The sequence below is a fragment of the Corvus kubaryi genome, unplaced genomic scaffold (genome assembly GCF_017639235.1).
Source record: "Corvus kubaryi isolate FWS band 111438036 unplaced genomic scaffold, C.kubaryi_AGA036_p1.0 78, whole genome shotgun sequence".
Lineage (NCBI taxonomy): Eukaryota > Metazoa > Chordata > Aves > Passeriformes > Corvidae > Corvus > Corvus kubaryi.
The window spans coordinates 9,575,793-9,582,770 of record NW_024582065.1 but is presented as its reverse complement, the minus strand read 5'-3'; positions in this window follow the sequence as shown (position 1 = coordinate 9,582,770).

The window sequence follows — 6,978 nt, the reverse complement described above, 5'->3', positions numbered from 1 at the left end:
TCCTGGCTCTCCAGAGGATTTCTATGCACACATGGGCACTGCCATCTGTTTGCTCCTTGCCATGGAGCAGATTCGTTGCCATCAGTGCTGGCGATTCCTCATTGTATCAGCACTAATTCCCACAAAGACAGTCGGTTCTCTCCTTAGGGCAACTATGGTTTCTGGAATCACCTTCATTCCTACATCTTAACATAAATTAGAAATGACAGAGTTCCTAGAGTTAAGAGGTGTCCATCCAGCACATGAAGACCTTGGCAAGCAGATATACGACCTCGGGATGTTTGGATGGCAAAATCCCCAAGCACTTTTAATGCTGGTAAATCTCTCTAACAAGCAGCTGAGCAAAGGGCAAGTTGTGTTGTGCCATTTGGGTGATGCTGTCACTCTGGGTTAGTTTGGTTTGGAAGAGATGGCAGTTCTGTTTACACTCAGTCAATTTAAACAATCAGCTCAGGTGCAGTTTAAGGAACGTTTCCTTAGCAGTGAGTAAACCCTGAGCTGCCACCCTCAAGGCACATCTTTCACACAACCCTTGGAAGAGCTTCCCAGCACATGGGCGAGCAACATGTTAATCTTTATAAATCAAATATTTGCCAAATGGAGTAGAAGCCATGTGTGTGAGCAAGATGCACTGAGAAACGGAACAAAGCACAGAACATGTCAGAGATCACTCGGTCATGTGCAAGCCTGTCTCTTGCAGAGTTATCCTTCAAAACAGCATTCCCCTAGCCCAGTTGTAGATGTTATTCTCCTCCAGTCTTTTTTTTCCCCCTGCTTTTTACTGCTCATAACTGACACTCCCTCTAACCCAACTCCTCCTCACTGAGTTTAGTGTCACCCAAACTTCCATCAGAATCAGTTTCAAGCCAAGGCAGGGTTTGCCAAGGACTGACTCAGGAGGCACCAGCGGAAGAGGTGCAGACTTACCTCCCTCCCCAGTACTGGGGCTGTGAAAGCGTGTCACACAGCTGCCATGTCTCAATTATTTTACAATTTCACACATCTGAATGTTTCACAAGCTGCTCCTGGCTTGTGCTGCTGTGGGATCTCTGGGTCAGCTCTCCCAAAAGAAGATTCATCAGCATTCAGGAAGTAATTAACCCTGCATTGCAGTGCTCTGGTCGCAGCACAACTTCCTGCTGTTCCTGCTCCCAGGAAGCCATCGGTGCAGGACATCCCATCTCTGTCACTCCAAGCAAGCTCTTACCACTCTCACATGGATCAAGTTATCAGAAGCAGCAGTACCTGGAAAAATCTAGACAACTCTCCCAGCCCCTCTGGACAGTGTCACCACCTGACCTCCACACTCACCTTACCTAGAAAACTGGTCTGTACTTGCACAGCGACCGCTGACTGGCCATGACGGAGTCGTCAAGTGCACAGTTTGGACTTGGGATGGCAGATGCCATTTCCCATTCACAGCAGGGCAGGGACAGAGAGGACACGTGCTCAAGCTATTTCTTCAGGTATCCAAACAAGTTCCTCCTGCACACTGAAGGTCTGCACTGATGTGATTTTATGGCCAGACACCCGCATGTTTGGCAACGCCATTATTTGTCTAGTTCTCTTAGTTTCCTCTTCCCTTCTCCTTTCAAATCTGTCACATCAGGGTTGACCAAACTTCCTGATGCTACAGGCTTCACATCAAGAGCCTGGTAGGTGATGGATATGTCCCCCAGGAAGCTGAGGGGAGAGGGCACAAGGTCACAGGCAGAGCAATACCTCCCCAAGGGGACAGAGTGACCCACGGAGGTCTCAAGAGCCTGCCTGTACCAACCACCTCCTCACACAGAAAATGTACACTTCTCCCTGCAGCCCTCACCCTGCCATGCCCCTGTCAGCAGCAGGTGACCTGCTCTCACCACAGCAATCACACCTCAGCCGCTGGTGAACAGGGACGTGCAGGAGCTCTGCAATGGGAGCTGTGCCCCTGCTTTGAGCTATGCTCAAAGCACTGCATGGGTGTAACCACTGGAGACCCCCACCCACTGCATTATGGCGTGTGGCAATCCTCAATTACATCCCTGGGGAGCCAGAGCGGATAGCAAGGAAAAGATTTTCCTAATTTTCCTCCAGCTTTCCCGATTCCTGTGTGTTGGAAGAACACCTGCACCAGAAGAAAAAATGTTTGAGACTTGCTGACCAAATGAGTTCCTTTCTAACAGCTGGTCCCGTCCAGGTTCAGGACTGGTCACAAGCAGTCGCTGACACTACTTGTGTCAGTGCATTGCTGCTGCATTGCTTTCAGGGCCTTTGTAGGGCCAGTAATTTGGGAGACCTTTAAGCATTCAGAGTGCAAGGTATGGAGTCCCCAGGCTTGGAACTTGCATTAGTTAGGTAAAAATTCTTGTCTGTGGAGGTTGGTGCTTAGTCCTGGTCCTGGCTGAGCAATGCAGAACACCCAGAATTCTTCAGTTCTTGAGTGCAGAACCCCACTTGGTTTAATTTCCTGTGATACACTGACAACTACAAGACATCTCAGCTGAGAGGAAAGTTTCCTCTACAACTCCAGATTTACATTTCGAATGCAAAGGATCCTGTTCCAGTGTTACTTTGCTTTCTAGACTTGTTTGTAGACTTAGATTTAACCAGGGTTTTATTTTCTTGGTTTTGCTTCTTAAATGCCCCCAAGTCTCAGTGAGGTTCGTTTCAGCAATCTCATGTGGACATGCCAGCCTTAATCTCGCTCTTCCAGGCCCTTCTCATTGTCTGGGATGAAAGCCCAACACAGAGCCTCCCCGCTAATTGCCAGCTTTCTGTTTCCCACTGACAGGTGTATTGTCTGGAGGAACAGACCCAATTGTGTCCCTGCGCAGTGGGACATCAGCTGCTGATATTACAGAGCCTTTCAGGGAGCTTGGGCATGGCTGGTTATTTAGTGCCATCATTTATAACAAAACTGTGTAGCCTAGAAACTTAATAGAAAAAACAGGAGCTGCCTGTATTATTCATCTTTTTGATGGTTTTTTTTCTCATGCTACTAACTACTCCTAAATCTCCCATCCTCCTACCAGCAAGACAGGGCATTTGGTTCTTATCCTCCTTGGAACACTAAATCTTTCTGATATCTTTTTTCCATAGTTTTCCAATAAAGGGGTTTTTCTGGTTTAACCAGACATCCACTGTGCATCTACTTGAGCCTGGAATCACAGCCAGGAAAAACTCCACAAACTGTCATTTCTGTGAGGTGTCGATATGTACAGGCAGGTCACAACCATCATGGGGAGATGGTTCATATCCTCCTGAGGAACACCCTGAGGCAGGGATATGGCTTTGGGGGACAGTGACTGCACTTGCTTTATCAAGTAAAAAGAGGAGCTCTGGTGCTCAGAGTGAGGAAAGGCAGCAGCAAGAGAGCTCCTGAGAGATGTGAGGAAAACATACAAGAACAATATTAGACCCAGATTGCATCTGTCTTTCCCATTTTTCACATTAAAGGAAAAAGCTTTCCATACGTGGCTGTTGCACAACAGCAGAGCTCCAGCCACTGCGACAGCACCAGCGGCCAGAAACGCAACAGACCATTAAGCAGATGGCCCAAGTCTTCTCTGCAGGAACCTGGCAGTAAAGAAACAATCTCTTTACTGGGTTTAATCACGTCAGTCACAAGACAGGAGGGTCTACAAATAACTGGCATAAGCAGCTCCACATCAGTTTACAGGAACACAGATGTCAAGAAAGAGGAAGCACGTTGTGTCCAGCTGAGCCCCGGATGTCTCCACAGTTTTGGAGTTCAGACAAATCAAGTGTATATTCCCAGCCTGGATGGACTCCCCACCTCACATCCCTTTTACCGACATCCTGTCCCATGGAGGGAGACAGTCTGTTCTCACATCTACACCTCTGCCAGAAGCCATTCCCATTCAGAAAATGGCTCTTTCAGAAATTCTTTGGAACTTACTTCACATCTCACTACATCATCCCCTTGCCTGCACCACTTGTCTGCTCCAGCTTCAACCTCTTTTTTCAGTTTTCAGAGGAATGAAGGCACCCTCTTGGACTCAAGTCAACACTCTATTTCCTCTAATGAATTTAAATATCTCAAATAATTCTGCTTTTGGAAGTTTCTGTTACAATGAGGGAGATCCCAGCAAGCTCACCTTCTGTCGTGACCTGGGCAAGCACTTACTGGATTAGCTTTGGTTTAGCCACAGGTTGGTAAAGTTCGATTCTATCTAGTTCTGATCTTGTCAGAATTGTATTTAAATTCTTCTGACAGATTCTTGGCTTGCAGCTCGTTAACAGATCGTTGTTGAGGCGAGATGTTTGAAATTAGAGTGGTTTGGAACAGGAGAGACACATGGTGCATTTATTCTCCAGTTCAGCGATTATCTCCCTGCCTGGCTCCACTCCTAACACAAGTTCACCTTGGGACATTACAGGAGTTGCTGGCTAGTTCAGGAGTTAGGAACACACACCAACCAAGAATGTGTTGGATTATGCACCAGACACAGCCGTGATGAGGGGTCAGGAGCACCATCAGTGCTTCCAGTTCCTGGCCAGTTTGCATTGCCTCTGACCAGCTCTAAAGAAAAGCTGTCCTGTGCAGGGCTGGGTGGGTGGTGCAGGACCCAGCCTCGCCTGGTAAGTCTTGACTTCTTCTGACTCCTTTATTCTAGAGAGCAAAAAATTGCTTGATGATTTCCTCTCGTTAGCCTGAAACAGCACATTTGCCTCTCATACTGCAAGAGCAGGTGCAAGCTTTGCAGAGTAAAACTGTACTGCAGATTTAGTTAAACATTCCAAGTTACCCAATGTCTCTTCAAAAGGTCCAAGAATTTAAGATGTCATTTGGCATTCACGCTTTGAGAAAGCACTGAGCACAAAGCTGGGAAACCAGGCAGGTGTCAGTGCAGACCCCAAAATACCTGGGAGTTTATACATTGCACACACAGAATGAAGACAGACCTCAGCTCCAATGCCCACCTGCTGGGATAACACAAAACATTCCTCCTATCCCAAGTAAGTTTTAAAGAATGTGTCTGGAGTGCTATTTAACTTCCCCGTCAGATGTCTTGTAGGATGATAAACCTGGATTGCAGCTTTGTTAAGGCTAGAAACAGACTTCAGGACTGCTTTAAAAAAAATAAAGAGAAAAGTTTGCGTTTTTCAGGCTTGAGCGCAGTTCATCGTAGCAAGTTAAGCTCTGGGGTGTGCAGCCCTAGGTGTTCCCAGATGTATCTGTGTGGGGCTGACCTCCCTCCTGCTAAACAGCCACTGCTGAACAGACCATTTTCTGTCTGTCAGGAGACCATGCAAACACTCCCTTAGAGATGGGACCAGAACCTTAAAAATCATTTGAACCTGACACTCTCTTCCCTGGTGTTTATTCTTCTGCACACTTTTGGACTTCCCAAGCTTTTCAGAATGGCACCATCCCCCCACCCCGCACAGTGGGTGCCCAGTGACAGAGGGGATGCCCAGGGACACCTCCTATTACCCGTCACTGCTGTCAGGGTTTAGGGCCACTTGCACCAAAGGGCTCTCAAGGACTTCAACAGACACCTGTGTCTACAGTGGGGGGCATCAACCCAGAAGGAAAGTCTACAGTACAGCAGGTGTGAAAAAGCCCGTGGCAGATGATCAGAGAAGATCTTATTCTTTAGACCATCAGTTGTATCTACATTAATGGGACTGGAAATAGGTATCCCAGAAAGCTGAGGGAGAAACAAGGATTTGTCTGACTCTCAGCCAGCCGTTACCCAGCAATAGATGGAGCTAGTGGTGCACCAAGATGTCTTTCAGCCGGGAGGAGATGTACCTGCACATCTGCAGAAGGGCCAGTCGTGTGCCTGGGAGGATGGGAAAAGGCACTATATTTCTAGAAGGTAAAACAATAATTGTAGGACATCTGCTTAGTTGTCAAGGACCAAAAGGGAAATAAAGCTGTTGTCCCCTCTAGCTACAACCTGCTGTTTCCTTCTCCCCAGACTCCCCACCACCAACTGCTCTACAGTTTATATGCCAATCCAATTTTGATGCCTCTAATTCACCCCAGAGACTGTTTATTTTAACTTTATCAAGTGAAGAGAAAAACAACTGTGTTAGAATGAAAAAAGAGCATCTGGCAGCAGTATATTCTGTCTTTCAGACAGCTTCCCAGCTTTGCCAGTGTACAAAACCATGGGATTTCTGTTACCCAGGGGCTGAAAGAAGGGGAGAAGAGTGTGCAGAGTGCAGGTTCTCTGTGTTTTTACCTTAAGGATGGTCTTGCCTGGTCTGGTGGCTTTTTTTCTGCAAGACTGGCACAATTAAGAAAGAAGCTGGCATTTGGGTTTCTTCCCCGTGGCTGTTTTTGTTCTCTCCCATTGGCAAGTATTTTTGAGCATTGGGGGAAAAAGTAGACATTGCCCAGTAGCTTTGCCCACCCAACCCATTTTTGTTGGTCATCTGAAGAACACCCTGATGGAAAACAGTAATTTTTCAATAATTAGGAGGGACAGTGCAGACGTGCAGATCTGGTTGGACGCAGGGGACCCCAGATTCATTTTCCTACAAGAGAAAGGGTGTCAAGTAATTAATATTTAACGTTAGGAACAAATGACACTTTATTTTTTTTAATCAATAAGATTTTTAATTTCAGGAAATTATATATCTATAAAGCAATTATATGTGTCTTAGACTTCGGAAAAATCTCACTCTCTGCCTTGCTTTAAAGCACATCCTTCTTTCTGCAGATGTGACCAGAAGTTCTGTTCTCTATGGATACATTTGAGCATTCCTTTATTGGGTCGGGACACTGTAGGAAAAGTTAAACTGGAGGTTGGATGTAGTTTACTCAGAAAACACTAAATTAATTTTAGTGATCCCGACATACAGCAGAACTCCTGTAACTTTGAAAATGGGTATATTTTCTCTTTTCTTTTTTCTTTTTTTTCTTTTCTTTTCTTTTCTCTTTTCTTTTCTTTTTTTTTTTTTCTTTTCTTTTCCTTTTTCTTTTCTTTTCTTTTCTTTTCTTTTCTTTTCTTTTCTTTTCTT